We start from the raw sequence: 18694 nt of genomic DNA on the forward strand, positions 1-18694 counted from the left end.
TCAAGCGTAGTAAACTTGAGAAAGTTGAGAAAGACTATCGTGAACATAGGGTATATGGTTGGTTAGTGGGGAATGATTTTCGCCCTCGTAGAATGCGTGACTCCCGATTCAAAAGGGGCCAATATCAGTTTGATCAGTATTCTACTGCCTCTAGCTCAGATAGAGATAATTCAGATCCAAGAAATAATCAACGTCAGCCTTTTTCTCGGGTGGCCACACGCTCACAGTTAGACCCAGTACAAGTAGACACCAGAGGCCCCACCCGAGGAGGGGGTCCTATAAAAAGTGTAAAAAAATCTCCGAAGAACCCTCGGACAAAATAATCAACATTTCTTCACTAACATTAAGTTTGGACCAAGAAAAGGTTTTGTCACGTGGATTATCCTTTATTCCTACTGTTTCGTTTAGCTCAATGAGATGGAAAATAGACAATATTGTCTGTCTCGCAAATTAAGACTTAAAGAAAAATTTGGGGAGAATAAACGTGACATACCTGACATTGAGTTCAAACAGAAAAGTACCTATGATCCTCCATCAAATAATATTAATATTAAAACTTTTTCACGTATGATGGATCAATCAGTAAATGACTCTATGAAAAAGAACGTGAGGAGTAGACCCAATCTCAGCAAAGGAGAGAGGATGGCTTTAAGGCAGTTGAAAGATAATCCCACCATCACTATACGTCCAGCAGACAAGGGTGGGGCTGTTGTGCTTCAGGATACAATAGCATACAATAAAGAGATTTTACGACAGCTTGGTGATTAATGCACCTACAGAATGTTGGATAGTGACCCTATGCCACTATTTAAAAAGAAATTGGATACGACATTAGACATGGCGTTGGGTATGGGTGTTATTAGTGAGACTGTATCATCTTTTATGCGAACAGATTTCCCTATATGTCCCATCTTATACACTTTACCAAAAGTGCATAAATGCATTAATGCTCCTCCGGGCAGACCAATCATCTCTGCCCGGGGATCATTATTCCAACCTGTTGCACGCTATTTAGATACCCATCTCCAACCGTGTGTTAAGAAAATAAAAAGTTACATCAAGGACACTAATGATTTTATTAATGGGTTAAAAGCGATAAAAGGCTATGATGAAAATTGGCTACTTGTGACTATGGATGTGTCCTCTCTATACACAGTCATACCTCATCAAGAAGGTATGGCTGCTGTAAGAAGAGCATTAATACTGAACCAACAACAGCACCCACCTGTTGAATTTCTTTTGGAATTACTGGATATGACACTCACGTGTAATTATTTTACGTTTGGTGACCGATACTGCCTCCAGACATCTGGGACCGCGATGGGAAGTAATATAGCCCCGGCATATGCAAATTTGTATATGGACGAGTATGAACAACAGTACATATTGCCGATGTTTGGGGGTAGTATCGGTTACTACAAACGATTTATAGATGATATATTTTTTTTATGGTCTGGAGATAAAACTGCTTTGGAGAGTATGGTATCGCATCTGAATCGATTGGATACACCAATCAGATTTACGATGGAATGCGATCATAGGTCAATCAATTTCTTGGATGTGACTGTGTTTGCCACGGATGGGGGTTATGGATTTAAATTGTACAGAAAGGCCACAGACCGGAACACATTATTGCATTACAGTAGCTACCACCCAAAACCCCTTAGGGAGAGCCTACCTATTTCCCAGTTTCAACAGAGGGAGAAAAAAAGGACTCTTTTGTGGGCGCACTCTTATAGTAAATTAACGTATGAAAAAATCAGAAATATTCTTATAAAATTTAACTTTTATTAATATAATAACAGTAAAATGTTCAGTGGTCAAAGAGCATCATAGTAATAATCAAACTAAAGAGCAATAATTTAGCTGATATTAAATAGTATAGTGCAGTACTACAATATAATCAATAATAATAAAGTGCTGAAACTCGCATGATATATATCGGCTGCCGGTGTCCAAGGTCTTAAAGAGTGTATTGGCCCACCCAATAAAGGTATAAGATAAGGCACTTGGATGCACTGGCTCAGTAATAGTGTAATTGGGGTGCCTGGTGGTATACTATACCCAGCTGTCATAAGGGAAGAAAAAGTGTATGAAATGAGATGGCAGAGTGATTCTGCTGTCAGTGTTAGACTCTGAGCGTGATAGGCCAATCTCTTCTCTACTAAACTGAGTATTCCTCAAGGGTCGCCCGCTTGAGTACTGGCCCAGCCCTACACTGATTAGCTTCCAAGATCGGACGGTTTTGGGCGTTACCAGTGTGGTATGATAGTAGAGACAGTAATAGATGGAAGTCCAGTGCTTCTGGAATCACTGATGAGAGTTCACGAACTACATAGTATAAAAGAGTGTCAGAGGTAAGATGGATCTGCTGCCAGTGTTAGACAGGGACGCACCCTGAATCAGTGGTGAGAGTCCATGAAAAAATAGAAAAGAATGACACAGGCGACAGCAGGATGGGACTCCTAGGTGCTTAGTAGATGAGAATTCCTAGAATCTGATAGCCGGATAATTATCCGATATAGTCCGGGGCAGTTAGTTCTAAGGCTAGATATAAAGTTCAGCAAGTATTGAACAATGATCTATGCCATGAATTAACACAGTAATGATTTTTGCCAGTGTCTCACTGGAAAAAAGTCTGCTAGAAGCCTGTGGTATTGTGTGCTAGAAGGTTGCAACAATAATGGTACTTGTGTAGCGTGAGCTGCTAATATTTAAACATTGTAACAGATACAGGGATTGTCACTCGAAAACTAATATAAGAAAAGTCTGAATGAAATAAATGAATATCTTAGAGGAATTGGATATTTTTTCTGATACTTTTCAGAACTCAGGCACTCCCAAAGATTGGAGGTCTGATCTTTCAAAATTACAAAAAATCTTACAAAGAAGGATTAGGCTTACATGGGATATCACTACCCTTGAAAATTATAACAAGACCAAGATCTCCCCTAGAGGATTACGACCCCGAGTTTTTCCCTCCTTCCCTCTGGCAACAGAAAATGTAAAGGCCGAATGGGAAGCCACCTTATTAAAATGTTCCCACGAGCTCACTCTGATACTTATCAAACATGATAACTTGGTACTAGATCAAGTCGAGAAGAGCATTGAGGAACTAGGCAAAACCCTTGAGACCTGGGAAAAGGATTCCACTTTCCAATGTGCATTTGATAAATATAAAAAAGAACTAGACACATATGAAACATCAATTATAGAACGCAAACGGAATAAGTTCCAGAGAGATAGAAACGATTTCTCTCAAGGGAATATCTTCCGTTGGAACTCCCATTTCCAAAGAGGCAGAGGAGGACCCTCAAGAGAGGACATTAGCTCCTCTGAAATTGAATCTTCGTATAGCGAAGACTCCTCCACAGAGCATTTGGAAGGGGGGTCACAGATTTCCAAACGGTCTAACAGCGAGGACCCTTTTTTAGGCAAAGGCCAGCGTCCAAAAGGCAGAAACAAATACAGAGGAAGACAAGACGAGGGGGGACGAAACACCGACAGAAACCATCGGGACTGGGACGCCCCAAGGACCTCCCATTACCCCATTCGGAATACCAGGAAACGCTAGTGTCAGACAAATTGCAAATCATCAACCTTAGTACCCACATCCTTACAAGAGATCAGGCAGAAGTCCTGAGTAAAGGGCTATCTTTTTCCCCCACATTGCCATTTAACAGGTTTATGTGGGAGAAGGACTTAAGACTTTTTGGTCGCAAATTATTATTATAAAAATTCTTTGCGAAAGCATCTAATAATGATATGACTGATCCACCTCTACCTATGGGTGTAAGATCTCTTACTAATACATCCCAATCTGAGGAACCATCTATCTCCACGTCATTGGCCACATCCCTATCAGAGGAGGAATTAGTAGCAGTACAAACTTTGGAAGATCTTTACATGGAATCTCCATCGAACATGTCATCCGTGCAAGGAACTAGGCCAACATGCAGAGCCAAGTCAACCTTCTTCCCCCCAGATACCAACAGTCCGGAGATCAAAATTTATCTGGACTTGGTATCAAGAGAGTTTGATGAAATCCACACCAACTCTAAGAAGAAGTGCCTCACTAAGAATCTCAAATTTAGAGAAAGACAAGCCCTAAAGGAAATCAAAGCATGGAATGATGTTGTTATCAAACCCTCGGACAAAGGGGGCAACATTGTCCTCTGGCCCACCACAATGTACGAAGTAGAAGCACGTAGACAACTCTTGGACACAGCATGCTACTTGAAATTGCCACTCAACCCAACAGACAAATTCCACAAACAATACACGCATATGATCGAAGAAGCCCTAGCCGTTGGAACCATCACACAACAAGAAGCCAAATACCTTACTGTCTCTAACCCCAGAGTCCCCACATTTTATCTTTTACCAAAAGTACATAAGAACCTGCGGAAACCACCAGGGAGACCGATCGTCTCAGGTAATGGGGGACTCTTGGAAACACCCAGTAAATTTTTAGACTTACATCTCCGGGAACATGTATTGACACTACCGTCTTATTTGAAAGACACGTCAGATCTCCTACGGAAACTGCATGATGTCTGCGTAGATGGGGATTGTATCTTGGTCACCCTTGATGTGGAAGCACTATATAGAAGCATCTTCCATCAGCAAGGAGTCCAAGCTACAAAATTCATCCTCGACATGAAAGAAAAAAATCAGTTTAACGACTTCCTCTGTGAAATGCTAAGTTTTGTATTAAACAAAAATTTCTTCACATTCGGTGATCAGTTCTTTCAGCAAATACGCGGAACAGCGATGGGAGCGGCATGCGCTCCCACGTATGCCAACCTTTTTCTTGGGTGGTGGGAGCAGACAGTAGTATTTAGTGATGACAATCAGGAGTACACTCAACATATCCTGCACTGGCTCAGATTCATAGACGACATTTTTGTGATCTGGGACAGTAGTGAACAACTTCTACTGGATTTCATTAATCTACTGAATGACAACAATCTGAATATCTTTCTGACTCATACACTGAGTAAAGATAAGGTATCATTTTTGGACCTTAACATTTACAAAACAGATAACGGCACATTGGCCACAGAGCTCTTTCGCAAGGATACAGCTACCAATAGCATCCTATACCAGACCAGCTCGCATTTTCCACCTACTATCGAGAATATCCCAAAAGGGGAGTTTCTTAGACTTAGACGCAATTGCACCGAAAATGCTGTGTACAAACAAAAAAGTCAAGAACTGGCGACACGATTACAAGCCCGAGGGTATAGTAAGCGTGCACTTAAAAGAGCTCAAAACTCCGTTCTCAAAATCAATAGGGAGACTTTGATCTTCCAAGACAAACCCAAGGACAAAAACAAGGACTCTCAGATTCGATTTGTGGGCACTTTCTGTCCAGAATGGCGCCAAGTAAAGGATGCAATCCAGAAACACCTACCAGTTCTACACCTAGATGCAGACTTATCGCCGCTGTTAGACTCCACTCTTCAAATTAGCTGGAGGAGATCTAGCAACATGAAGGATATGTTAGTCCAGAGTCACTTCACACGAGATGCCACCAAATCCAGAAATGTTACTGGATCCTTTCCATGTGGCCGATGTAAAGCGTGCCCTCAGATCCAGATAGTAGACCAAATCAAAGATAAATGGGGACAGGATATTCCCCTGAAACATTTTTTCAACTGTGATACACAAGGCCTGGTCTACTGTCTAGTTTGTAGTTGTGATCAACGGTATGTCGGTATGACCACAAGAAAATTCAAGACGAGAATTTTAGAACACATGGGAACCATCAGAAATGCCTCATCAGACCTGCACAAGGGCAAAAAACTAACATCTGTAGCAAGACATTTTCATGCACAACACCAAGATTCCCCCTATGAGATACGTGCATTCGGTCTGGATAGAGTGCATTTAGGCATACGGGGAGGTGATCTAAGCAAGGAACTCATCAAAAAAGAAAGTGAATAGACATTCAGGCTAGGAGGATTAAAACCCGGGGGCCTGAACGAGTACATCAATTATAGTGTCTTTTTATAAGCAACAATATAATTTTTGCCCTTTTACAAGTAACAATTTATCTTCCAACTCCCATATGGAGTTGTCACAGGTCACCACTTTACGTCACTCTAATTTGTGATTAATTATTCCCCCTTCCTTTTCACTTTCCCTCCCCCTCGCCCCCCCTTTTTTCTTCCCTCCCTTCTCTTTAACATATTTTTCTTACACATTAGTCTACAATCTTGATTCACTATATCCTATACACGTTCATTTTCCTTTCACATTGCAGCAATTAAATTGCATCCTATATCCTTTTGTAACCTCAAAAGAATTGCTCGCTTTCCAAAAAAAAAAATTTTTTTACACTGAGGCAATGTCCCATACTCTGACCACACCACCGCTTAACTTTTTCATTTTTTCAATATTATAACATTTTGTGTTTCCATTATCTTGCAGACTTCCTTTGTCCAGCACTCCTATCATTTTCTTAGCACCACCTATTCCACTTTCTATCCACTCGTTATTTTATTCCGTTGTATCTATTTCCTTTATAATTTTGGCTTTCGGCCTAATTAAGCCCTAATTATTGAAACAATTATCACTCATAATTGTAACTTTAACTCTCTATCTTGTCATTCGATACATTCATATATCAAGAATTTTGTTTATATGTATATGCTCTCCTTATAGTCTATCATTTATAATCACCTGTCCTAACTATTAGCACACTGTATGATGAGAACAGTCCTTCATTTCCCTCACTATAGTATGTCTATATCCATTCTTTGGTCACCCGCATCCTAGACTTGCCCATGAACTCCCGTTTTTGCAATACATTACCTGTGTTAAATCTCTTAGTCAGTAGTGGCAATTTATTGATTATTGCCTGAGGTCTAATCAAGCACTAATCGAGTTAACTATCATTGCAGGATATCTCAAATATTTTATTACAGTTAAAAATCATGGCTGTGTTTTTAATTTTGTTTTTAACCACATATTTTTTATGTTACTCATTTGTGTATTATTCTTTTCTTTTTTCACTATATTTTAATACAACTACATGGGTCCCCCTGCTGAGTCCAATTCTGACTGCGTTATATCCAAGGATTCAGCTGTGCACCAATATATCCACTCTCTGATTGGACATCCATCAGCCCCGACAGTACTTATATCAGCAGGGATCCAGCCCGTGACAGGAAGTGATCAAGCCCGGTACACGGGTGAAACGCGTCTTCCAAAGTTCGGCTGCCGGAAGCATCCTCGTCCTCCGTGACATATATTCTTCGCTGCCCGACACATCTCTAGCCCAGCGCCTCCATTCCCGGTGGTTCACATCCGTGCTGTCTGCCGCCTCTCCAGCCCTGCTTACATCTCTTTTTGACTGGCTTCAATTACGGGACTTCTGTGCCCGTCCGGGGTCACGGACTGCACAAACACCGATTCCAGACGCCCGCACCAAGTCCACCGATTAGTGAACTCTGTCGGGCGGCCACGCACGGCCCCGCACAGACAGTGTCTCAGTGCTTTGCAGCAATTCCATCGCATCTACTCTCACGGACTTGTCATTTCTGGAAGCAGAACTGTCCCACACTTTACCACGGGTAATCTCAGTGTCTCATTACTATCTTCTTTCCATATTGCCGATTTATTCAGTTCATTACAATAGAATTTTTTCTATATATTATCAGTACCCATGCAGCTGCTTTGTCAGTTTTTCTGCAACAACTTCTATTTTTCCACACATGTCCATGTATTCATTGTTTGTTCTATAACAATACGTGCTCTGTGTATTAATTACAACTGAAATAATATGAAATATGTTCTTTGTGTACAATCATCTACTTAATCAATTTTTATTATATTTCACTCATTCAGATATTCATTTATTTCATTCAGACTTTTCTTATATTAGTTTTCGAGTGACAATCCCTGTATCTGTTACAATGTTTAAATATTAGCAGCTCACGTTACACAAGTACCATTATTGTTGCAACCTTCTAGCACACAATACCACAGGCTTCTAGCAGACTTTTTTCCAGTGAGACACTGGCAAAAATCATTAATGTGTTAATTCATGGCATAGATCATTGTTCAATACTTGCTGAACTTTATATCTAGCCTTAGAACTAACTGCCCCGGACTATATCGGATAATTATCCGGCTATCAGATTCTAGGAATTCTCATCTACTAAGCACCTAGGAGTCCCATCCTGCTGTTGCCTGTGTCATTCTTTTCTATTTTTTCATGGACTCTCACCACTGATTCAGGGTGCGTCCCTGTCTAACACTGGCAGCAGATCCATCTTACCTCTGACACTCTTTTATACTATGTAGTTCGTGAACTCTCATCAGTGGTTCCAGAAGCACTGGACCTCCATCTATTACTGTCTCTACTATCATACCACACTGGTAACGCCCAAAACCGTCCGAACTTGGAAGCTAATCAGTGTAGGGCTGGGCCAGTACTCAAGCGGGCGACCCTTGAGGAATACTCAGTTTAGTAGAGAAGAGATTGGCCTATCACGCTCAGAGTCTAACACTGACAGCAGAATCACTCTGCCATCTCATTTCATACACTTTTTCTTCCCTTATGACAGCTGGGTATAGTATACCACCAGGCACCCCAATTACACTATTACTGAGCCAGTGCATCCAAGTGCCTTATCTTATACCTTTATTGGGTGGGCCAATACACTCTTTAAGACCTTGGACACCGGCAGCCGATATATATCATGCGAGTTTCAGCACTTTATTATTATTGATTATATTGTAGTACTGCACTATACTATTTAATATCAGCTAAATTATTGCTCTTTAGTTTGATTATTACTATGATGCTCTTTGACCACTGAACATTTTACTGTTATTATATTAATAAAAGTTAAATTTTATAAGAATTTTTCAGATTTTTTCATACGTTAATTTACTATAAGAGTGCGCCCACAAAAGAGTCCTTTTTTTCTCCCTCTGTTGTCCATAGTTACCATTGACTCAGGGTGCACCACCAAATTAAGAATAAGAAATTAAGGTTTTCTTTATATCAGTTTATTTTGGTTACCATATTTATTTGAGTTATTTTCAGACCAGTGCGGTATTCCCCTTTAGACCCTATTTCCCAGTTTATTAGAGTCATGAGGAACAATTCGGACTCAAGGATCCTTGAGGATCAACTTAGAGACATGCAACATCGATTTCTGGATAGGGGATACCATCCGGATATAATTGAACGGTGCTTGAGAACAGCTGAGCAGCGACTCAAGGTCGGCAAGAGGAATCTGGCGGAAAGTGTCGAAAAACCGTTTGTGTTCCTTACCACATACGATACTGGTAGTTTCGCTACGCGATCTGCTATTAAGAGAAATTGGGATATTGTGGCTACAGATGGTGCACTCAAGAATGTTCTTCCAAAGCAACCATTGATTGCATACAGACGGGGACCGAATCTATCAAACATGCTTATGCGCCCTGACCAATCGGTTGGTAAAGAAGTAGATAATTGGCTACCCACAAAAAAATTGGGATGCTATAAGTGCCCGAATTGCACTACATGTAGAAGCATGCTGACTGGAAATAGTTTCCCACACCCACTTGATGGTAGACGGATACCAATACAGCATCGTCTAACATGCACCTCTGATTATGTGGTATATATCTTGATATGTCCATGCTCACTAGTATATGTGGGCAAGACAATAAGATCATTCCGTGAACGGATCTCTAACCATCGTTCAAACATCAGATTGGCACTAAAACTGGTGGGTCGGATAAGACAGCCGCACGTCATTTTGTACAACATCAACACCAATTGACGGCGTTACGCTACATGGTTATAGACAGAATACCACCACTCTCTTGGGGTGGTGATCGAGCCAAGATCCTTCTACGCCGAGAGGCATATTGGATACATAAACTAGAGACTGTTTATCCTAAGGGCCTAAATGAATCAGTGCATTTTAATATCTTCTTATGATATGGAGATGATTGGCCTGTTGGTAGATTTGATGTCCCGCCATAAGGATTTCCTCCTTTTTTCTCCTTTAAGATTTCAATGCTTTATCATATTTTTGAATGTGTTCTGGTCTGTATTAGCCTTATCTGCACATTGTCCATATTATTATATATATTTATATGTGTTATATATGGTTAATGTGACGGTTTAATGTGATGTACAATGTTATGTATTCTTCAACCATTTTTATCTATGTGCCATCGGATCCCCTCATGTCCTATAATTGCCATATGGGGATACATAATGACCACCCTGTATGACTATAGTATCTCTACTTTATGTGTATCAGTGACGTGCACATACACAAACTAAGGTTGCCTAGGTAACTATGTTGCCGAGCAGCGGGTAAAGCTGTATATTAAACAGTACGTGGTGACGCGGGTGTCGTACGTGATGACGTGTGTTGCACGTGATGACGCGCGTAACACACGTGATGTCTAGCACTGAAAGGATTGGTTGCTTGGGGGCATCACATGACGAGATAATGTGGATGCGTTCCAAGCGAGTTGTGGCTGCTTCCGCTCTCGCCAGCGTGCGGCCCAGAGGGATTGGCGGGTGAGGCGGGAATGAGTAAGTATCTGCCCAGTGTTTGAATACATGGGATGGATGAGATGTTTTGGCCGTGTGGGGACATGAGTGGATTTGAATAGGTAATATTATTAAAATGTATGTATATGTATGTCCATGTCATTTATGTTCTGTGTCGGTTTTTACTGGAATACAATTAAGGTGATGGCTTTATATAGATAGGCTATGTGGGTATCAGTTGAACCTTGACAAAGGTCCAGATAGGACCGAAACGTCGGTGGTGTGATGTTGTATATGATGCTTCAAGAAAACCCCTGCTGGCTCTAATAACAGTCTGGTGAGTGCACTCCATACAGGATTTATATATATATATATGCACAATGAATGAGTGAAAGGCGGCACTAACGAGACTTTGTAATGTTCACCAAAATGTAATGAATAATCCAACACGTTTTGGCCAGCAGCCCGTCATCAGGGGTGTATATATATTCACAACAGTTCTGTTTTACCAAGGCTATAGTTTAACAACTATGATACAAAGGAGGTATATGTTTAATCCTATACAATTGTCTACAGAACTGAAGCCACAATTGCTATCAGAACTGCTGTAAGTTTCAATACTCATTTTAGGGCATTACTGTTCCATTCACTGTGAAAATATGTTGAATATGTATGTGATTGTTTATGTAATAATACACATGACTGTATATGTATATGGAGAGAGTTGTTATTAGACTAATACCCCACTCAGATTGCCATTGCTGGGTCACACCAATCCCAGGTGCGACCCAGCATTGTCCCTGTGCAGTGTGAATGGGGTGGCTTCCGGGGCTGGTTGCCATCTGGGGGCGGGACAGAGGCAGTCTTGGGGAGGGGGTGGAGGCGGCACTGGAGATGAGATCATCTGACCCGGTCTGACCCGGACTGACCCAGTAATAACCTGGGAATTACCCTTTTTTATTCCCGGGTTGAATTACTGGGGCAGGCGACCCAGGAATTCGCAGTGACCCGTTCACACTGCACAGCGACCCGTGTCAACCCGGGTTATTTGTGTAGTGTGAACGGGGTATAAATGTGAAATTGGCATCAAACCTATTCTTCCTTGTTATGAGGAGTGTAGGCTAAGCGATATCTCCACAATAATTCAGTTTAGCAATCGGAGTAATATCCTGAAGATATCTTTATAGTGTAGGAAAGTATAGTTCATATAGAGAATGGTAATTACCTGGTTATTGGTGAAACCTTGAATTGTAAAATAAGTGTTATGCTAATACTTGTAACTATTTATGAGAAAGTAAATGCACTTAGTATCAACTTTTAATAACAATTACCTTTAAGGTGAACCTTTATTATGTCATTACTGTATTGAGTTTTGGGTACCATCTGTTGCTGCCGTTGTGTGTGAGAAGAAGAAGCATCAGGATCATCTAAAGTCCCACAACAGCAGATTCTCAATCACACTGAGACTAGGGGTGTCACAGGTGTATTTTTTATTTTCATTACTATTGTGATCCATCCATTGTTTTCGTATAGGTGGGATTTCAGTCAATAACTTTATACTTTCTATTATACTGCCAAGGACCACTGGACCAATGCAGCTGGGCTTGGTTAAAGCAGTACAATCATTATCTATAACAATGTTAGATGTCAGGCTCCTGCCTGCTCTGTTTATTGAAGAAAACTAGTAACTTGTATATAAAGTGTAAATTAATCTTTATATAAATATATAAAGTTATATATAAATATATAAGAACAAAATACAACAAAAAGTTACACAATGAAACAAAAGGCAATATAGAAATGGAAAGCGATATGATAAAAGTAAGCTGCACACAGACTTACTCCAATATAAAAGACTTTAAAAAGTATGTATATACTCTATGATATGGCAATCCCTTGACTGGTAGCAACCAGCAATAAAAGGTTATACTGACCGTAATCCCGACTCTATTCAGATTGCCACCAAGATCCCAAATAGGGTCACAAGCCCATGCCAGAATCCCGACCACCAGGATCCCGAATGTGCACCTGCCGGCCACTCTGACAGGTAAGCCACATAGGGGGAAGTTAGCATAGGCGGATCCAGGGGGGAAGGCACTCGGGCCCGTGCCCCCCCTGTCGTTTCTGACTTCTTTTTTTTTCAAAAGAAGAACAGTGGCAGCACTACTGCTATTTACGTCAGTCAGATTTGATATAAGAGCCATGGTTCTAAAAGCAAGTCCATGTGGTAACCAATGGGGAGGCTGGAGCCACTGCAACCTACCTCCCCCACTGCCAGCCGGCCAGAGTTCAGCCCAGGCGTGGGGTACAAATGCCAGCATGGAGTAAGTCTGTTACTTATGATGGCGCAGAAGGCTTCATTAGCCCTCACTGCACCGCACAGTTATCCAGCGCTTCCTCTTCCACTTCCTTTACCACCATGCTAGGTGCAGTCACACTCAGCTGTGAGAAGGCGGCCCATGTGATTGTGACAGGGCTATCCTGCAGATGTCTTATGCTGCTTGTTGGAGATCCAGCTTGCTGCTTCTGCTAATCAGAGATGGGCCGTTTGTGTCCTGCAGTCTGAGTCTCAGTGCAGTGCCCAAAACAAGGTATGCTGCACCTGCCACCACCAACTAAACACTACAATAATTATATTGTGCTGGGGTGCCTTCCAGGCTCCCATACCTAATGGAACAGGTGACCAACATTTCAAGGCGCAATCAGCCTTTTCATCAGGGTCAAACATTGGCAATTAACCAGGATGCGCTCCTACAGCCAATCATTACCTGATGGCGTATTCTGTGAGGCCATGCCCCCCTGTGATACCACTCCTCTTATCTGGGAGCACGCGTGCCTTAGGTGCATGTAAATAGAACTATTACCGTTCCCCTATCATGGTGCCCCCCCTTTCATTTTCTTCTGGATCCGCCCCTGGAGGTTAGGCTGCGGGGTGGGCGTATAGATTTATACTATGGGGAGGGGGAATTAGGTTTAGCTACCACCGAGGAGGTTTAGGGTTAGGCTGTGGGAGGGGGGCGGGTTAGGTTCAGGCTGCTTGGAGGGTTAAGGTCAAGGGGCCATTGGTGGAAGGTAAGTATACTTGCCTTCTCCTTTCTGCATTCAGAACATTAGGATGCTGTGGTCTGTATTCTGACCGCCGGCATTTCAATCCAAACCCATACCTGGCAGTGACCTGTGGAGCCGCAGGTGGTATAAAGCAGGGTGTGTTCCAGATACTTACACACCCTGCAGGGCTCCAAGGCTTGTAACCATGCAGGAGTTTCTTAGTGATACACTGGTACGCTGATGCGTTTTGAGCATCAAGCTCTTTCCAGAACACACCCTGCTTTTAACCACCTGCAGCGTCACATCATACTGCTATGTATGACTTGCCCTTCATCCTATATGATTGTCCACATTAAGGGGCCAGTTTGTCACCATCTGCATCTGAGAATGGGGATGTGAGGTGATAAAATTGACCCGATCCACAATGCAATAATTGATTACATTGCATGGATGTATTAATAATTGCATGCAGGGAACGTGCTTCCGAGATAGCTCTGTCCCTGTGATGCCACTCTTCAGCCTTATCAGGGTATTTTTCATGAAAAATACCCAGAGTAATGGCTGTGCATGTGCTGCCCTTTGGTGCATAGGCTTCTAATCCTGGAGCATATGCCCCCTGATGGTGATTGTGCTGCATCTAATTGTATTAATAAAAACGGGGCTGGTGTGCAGTGTAGGTGGAAGTGGTTAACGGGGTCCCGCCCTGCACCATCCACTTACCCGTATGTGTCCTAGGAAGGGGAGAGGTCCCATGCTGATGAATTTGGAGGTGGTGGTGTGGCTGCCACTGCCGCCAGGCCACTGTCCAGGTCTCCGTTCATAGCACACGTGCGGTGTTGCTGGTCTCGGAGCCCACTTCCTGGTGCTGTCACATGACCATCCGTCATGCTTGGCCGCTCTGCCTCCTGTCTCCCCGTCTGGGGAGAGATCCTTCCGCTGTCTGCTGTGCAGTGACACAATAGGTTTCATGAGTGTGTGCTGCAGACACACACTCATATTTGCAGTGTAATGCCCTCCAACGCATTTCAGCCAAATAAGGCCACTGCTGTACCTACCTCTGTGTCGTCAAGTATACTATCCATCTACATTCTATACCTGTGGTGCATTTTAGTTGTGCGCAGTATATATAGTAGTAGGCCATTGCTATTGATAGTGGCATATAATTCCACACATTGAAAAATGGAGAACAAAAATGTGGAGGTTAAAATAGGGAAAGATCAAGATCCACTTCCACCTCATGCTGAAGCTGCTGCCACTAGTCATGGCCGAGACGATGAAATGCCATCAACGTCGTCTGCCAAGGCCGATGCCCAATGTCATAGTAGAGAGCATGTAAAATCCAAAAAACAAAAGTTCAGTAAAATGACCCAAAAATCAAAATTGAAAGCGTCTGATGAGAAGCGTAAACTTGCCAATATGCCATTTACGACACGGAGTGGCAAGGAACGGCTGAGGCCCTGGCCTATGTTCATGGCTAGTGGTTCAGATTCACATGAGGATGGAAGCACTCATCCTCTCGCTAGAAAAATGAAAAGACTTAAGCTGGCAAAAGCACAGCAAAGAACTGTGCGTTCTTCTAAATCACAAATCCCCAAGGAGAGTCCAATTTTGTCGGTTGCGATGCCTGACCTTCCCAACACTGGACGGGAAGAGCTTGCGCCTTCCACCATTTGCACACCCCCTGCAAGTGCTGGAAGGAGCACCCGCAGTCCAGTTCCTGATAGTCAAATTGAAGATGTCACTGTTGAAGTACACCAGGATGAGGATATGGGTGTTGCTAGCGCTGAGGAGGAAATTGACAAGGAGGATTCTGATGGTGAGGTGGTTTCTTTAAGTCAGGCACCCGGGGAGACACCTGTTGTCCGTGGGACGAATATGGCCATTGACATGCCTGGTCAAATTACAAAAAAAATCACCTCTTCGGTGTGGAATTATTTTAACAGAAATGCGGACAACAGGTGTCAAGCCGTGTGTTGCCTTTGTCAAGCTGTAATAAGTAGGGGTAAGGACGTTAACCACCTAGGAACATCCTCCCTTATACGTCACCTGGAGCGCATTCATCAGAAGTCATTGACAAGTTCAAAAACTTTGGGTGACAGCGGAAGCAGTCCACCGAGAACAAAATCCCTTCCTCTTGTAACCAAGCTCCTGCAAACCACACCACCAACTCCCTCAGTGTCAATTTCCTCCTTAGACAGGAAAGCCAATAGTCCTGCAGGCCATGTCACTGGCAAGTCTTACGAGTCCTCTCCTGCCTGGGATTCCTCCGATGCATCCTTGAGTGTAACGCCTACTGCTGCTGGCGCTGCTGTTGTTGCTGCTGGGAGTCGATCGTCATCCCAGAGGGGAAGTCGGAAGACCACTTGTACTACTTCCAGTAAGCAATTGACTGTCCAACAGTCCTTTGCGAGGAAGATGAAATATCACAGCAGTCATCCTGCAGCAAAGCAGATAACTCAGGCCTTGGCAGCCTGGGTGGTGTTAAACGTGTGTCCGGTATCCACCGTTAATTCAGAGGGAATTAGAGAATTTATTGAGTTAGTGTGTCCCCGGTACCAAATACCATCTAGGTTCCACTTCTCTAGGCAGGCGATACCGAGAATGTACACAGACCTCAGAAAAAGAGTCACCAGTGTCCTAAAAAATGCAGTTGTACCCAATGTCCACTTAACCACGGACATGTGGAGCAGGGCAGACTCAGGACTATATGACTGTGACAGCCCACTGGGTAGATGTATTGCCTCCCGCAGCAAGAGGTTTTGCCAAAACGCGTCCGAATCCAAAACACGGCCGCGGAACCGAATCCAAAACCAAAACACAAAACCCGAAAAATTTTCGGTGCACATCACTAGTATTGCACATGAACGCTCATCAACCAGGGAAATTGCTCAGCGTGAAAGGGTACACGACCAGGGTTGAATCCGGGATCGTCCGGGGATGCAGTGTAGTGTGAATGGGCCCTACCCGGTATTCAGTACCTGGGACTGTTAAAAGGCCTTTCATTGGAGCTACCCCGGGCTCAGAAAAGATGATGTCATCATCCAGAGCCTGAGGAAGTGTCCAGGAAGCGGAGGAGACAGTCATGGTGACCTGGACAGATCAGGAGGTGAAAGAGCTGCTCAGCATAAGGGGTGAGGAGGAGATTAAAAAACAGATAACAGGCACAGTGAAGGATGCAGTCATTTATAAAAAATATTGCAAAGCTGCTTGAAGCAAGAGGCATTATACGTACACAACAGCAAGTTGTAAATAAAATGAAGACTCTGAAGAAGCAGTTCTTGAAGGTGCATGACAACAACCGTAAAAAGAATGGGGCTGGCCAGAAAAATGTCCATTTCTAATGACATACATATGCATTTGCAGGGATTTCCCGGGATCAGTGTGAATGGGGCTGTCCCGGGTCGATCCCAGGTCTAAGTGCAGACTGAAAGGGGTCAATCCCGGGATGCGTCCCGGAACACATTCCCGGGTGTGACCCGGCTCTGTCAGTCTGAAAGGGGTATTAGTCATTCAGCAATCTCATTGTGAGAGGTGCGGCTGCGGTGTGGTGGTGCCTGCTGCCGTGCAGGTGTAAAGTCGGTACTCACCAGGCGCCGCTCTCTCTCACCTTCAGGTACCGGAACCTCCAACGGACCTGGCAATCTTCACTCGGATCCGGACACGGCGATTCCCTCTCGGAGCTGTCCGACGACCGAGCTGAGGAGAGAATAGTTTACCTTAAAGGGGGTATCGACCCTTCTTCCACTGGAAAAGGGGATACCCCAGGGGTGACCGCGACCTTCACCGGTTGGGTGAAAGGTCATCACTGGCACAAAGCCTCAGCCACCCAGCTTTCACACACTCGCGCTCTCGCACGTAGTGTGATGAAAAGGATTCTCACGTCCGTGAGCAATCCCGACTCCGGCGCTCGGGGACAGACAAGGGACAAACGTACACGGGTGCTACTCACCGTCACAAGTCTTGCACTCCGATCTTCTCCACTTACAGGTCCCTGTAAGGAGGCAAAGAGAAACAGCCGTGCAGGGCCAAGAACTACCCTAGTCTGCGTCCGCTACACTAGCTACATAAACAGAGCCCTCAAACTAGCTCGTGTGGGTGGTGCGACACAACTATGCACAACTTAAACAACGCATACACTTTGCCCTGCACGGTAACAACATACATCACAATATCGGAAACAAGATCACACGGTGCTGTCCCTTTAAATCCCTCCCGCTGGAAAGGGGTGGGCGCCGCACGGGCTACCCACCTCCTGTACCTTCCCTTATGTGGGCCCCAGGCCTGCCTACCTAAATACCTCAGTGTGGCCTGGGCCTAGCGCCCAGTGCCACCTTTATTCACCTCGGGGGTCTTATTCACTGGGCCTAGCGCCCCCTAGCTGCACACAGGCCGGAGGCCTGATTTCACCCATGGGCCTAGCGCCCGCCTAACCTGTCACACGCGGGGTGACCTGGGCCTAGTACCCAGCGTCACCTTTAGATATCCCTAGCTGGCCAAAATACCCTAGGGCCTAATGCCCTCTAATGCCCCACAGGCCTATTGCCTGATATGCCCCCGGGCCTAGTGCCCGCCTAACTGGTGCCACAGGGAGAGGGTGGCTTGGGCCTAATGCCCAAACCACCTAATCAAATAATGGCCCCCAATCTCCTATCTGCGCCCAGGCCTAGTGCCCGAATTGTGCCCTCGGGCCTAATGCCCGTCCCTGGTGGTCGAGGGAGGAAAAGGGGAGGGGGAAGGTTAGCCTTACTGAGGCCTCACCTAATCCGGGGGTCTCCGGCACCCACTTCTGCCGCTGGCCCGTCCTGGCCAGCGGCGCCTCCGTCTCTTCTCCGCGTCCAGCCGCCGCTGGACATCTTCTTCAAGGGGCCTGACGTCTCCTGGCCTCTTCCGTGGCCTCAGGACCTCTTCACCGCTCTTCGGCGCGGCACGGCATCTTCTCCCGGCGTCTTCTCTCTGCTCTTCCCGCCCGGCGTCCTCTTCTGACCTTGCGCCCCCGCGCGCGGTCTTCTTTTCAGGCTCCCCCCCGGCGTCTGACGTCAGACGCCGGGGGCGGGGCCTATGACGCGGCGAGCGCCGATTGGCTCGCCGCGCCCCTCTCCGATTGGCTGCCGCTCCGGGAGCCGCGATTGG

General features: G+C 44.5%; 1 long non-coding RNA gene and 2 pseudogenes across 1 annotated transcript in view; 2 read left to right on the top strand and 1 right to left on the bottom strand.

Annotated features, from left to right (window-relative positions):
• LOC134911756 (uncharacterized) overlaps positions 1 to 18694 on the top strand; it is a 133378-nt gene that overhangs the window by 16331 nt on the left and 98353 nt on the right. The window lies entirely within an intron of this gene.
• Positions 2159 to 2277, bottom strand: LOC134913023 (5S ribosomal RNA; annotated as a pseudogene).
• On the top strand, positions 8368 to 8486 carry LOC134912920 (5S ribosomal RNA; annotated as a pseudogene).

Source organism: Pseudophryne corroboree, chromosome 4, assembly GCF_028390025.1.
Source record: "Pseudophryne corroboree isolate aPseCor3 chromosome 4, aPseCor3.hap2, whole genome shotgun sequence".
NCBI classification, from domain to species: domain Eukaryota; kingdom Metazoa; phylum Chordata; class Amphibia; order Anura; family Myobatrachidae; genus Pseudophryne; species Pseudophryne corroboree.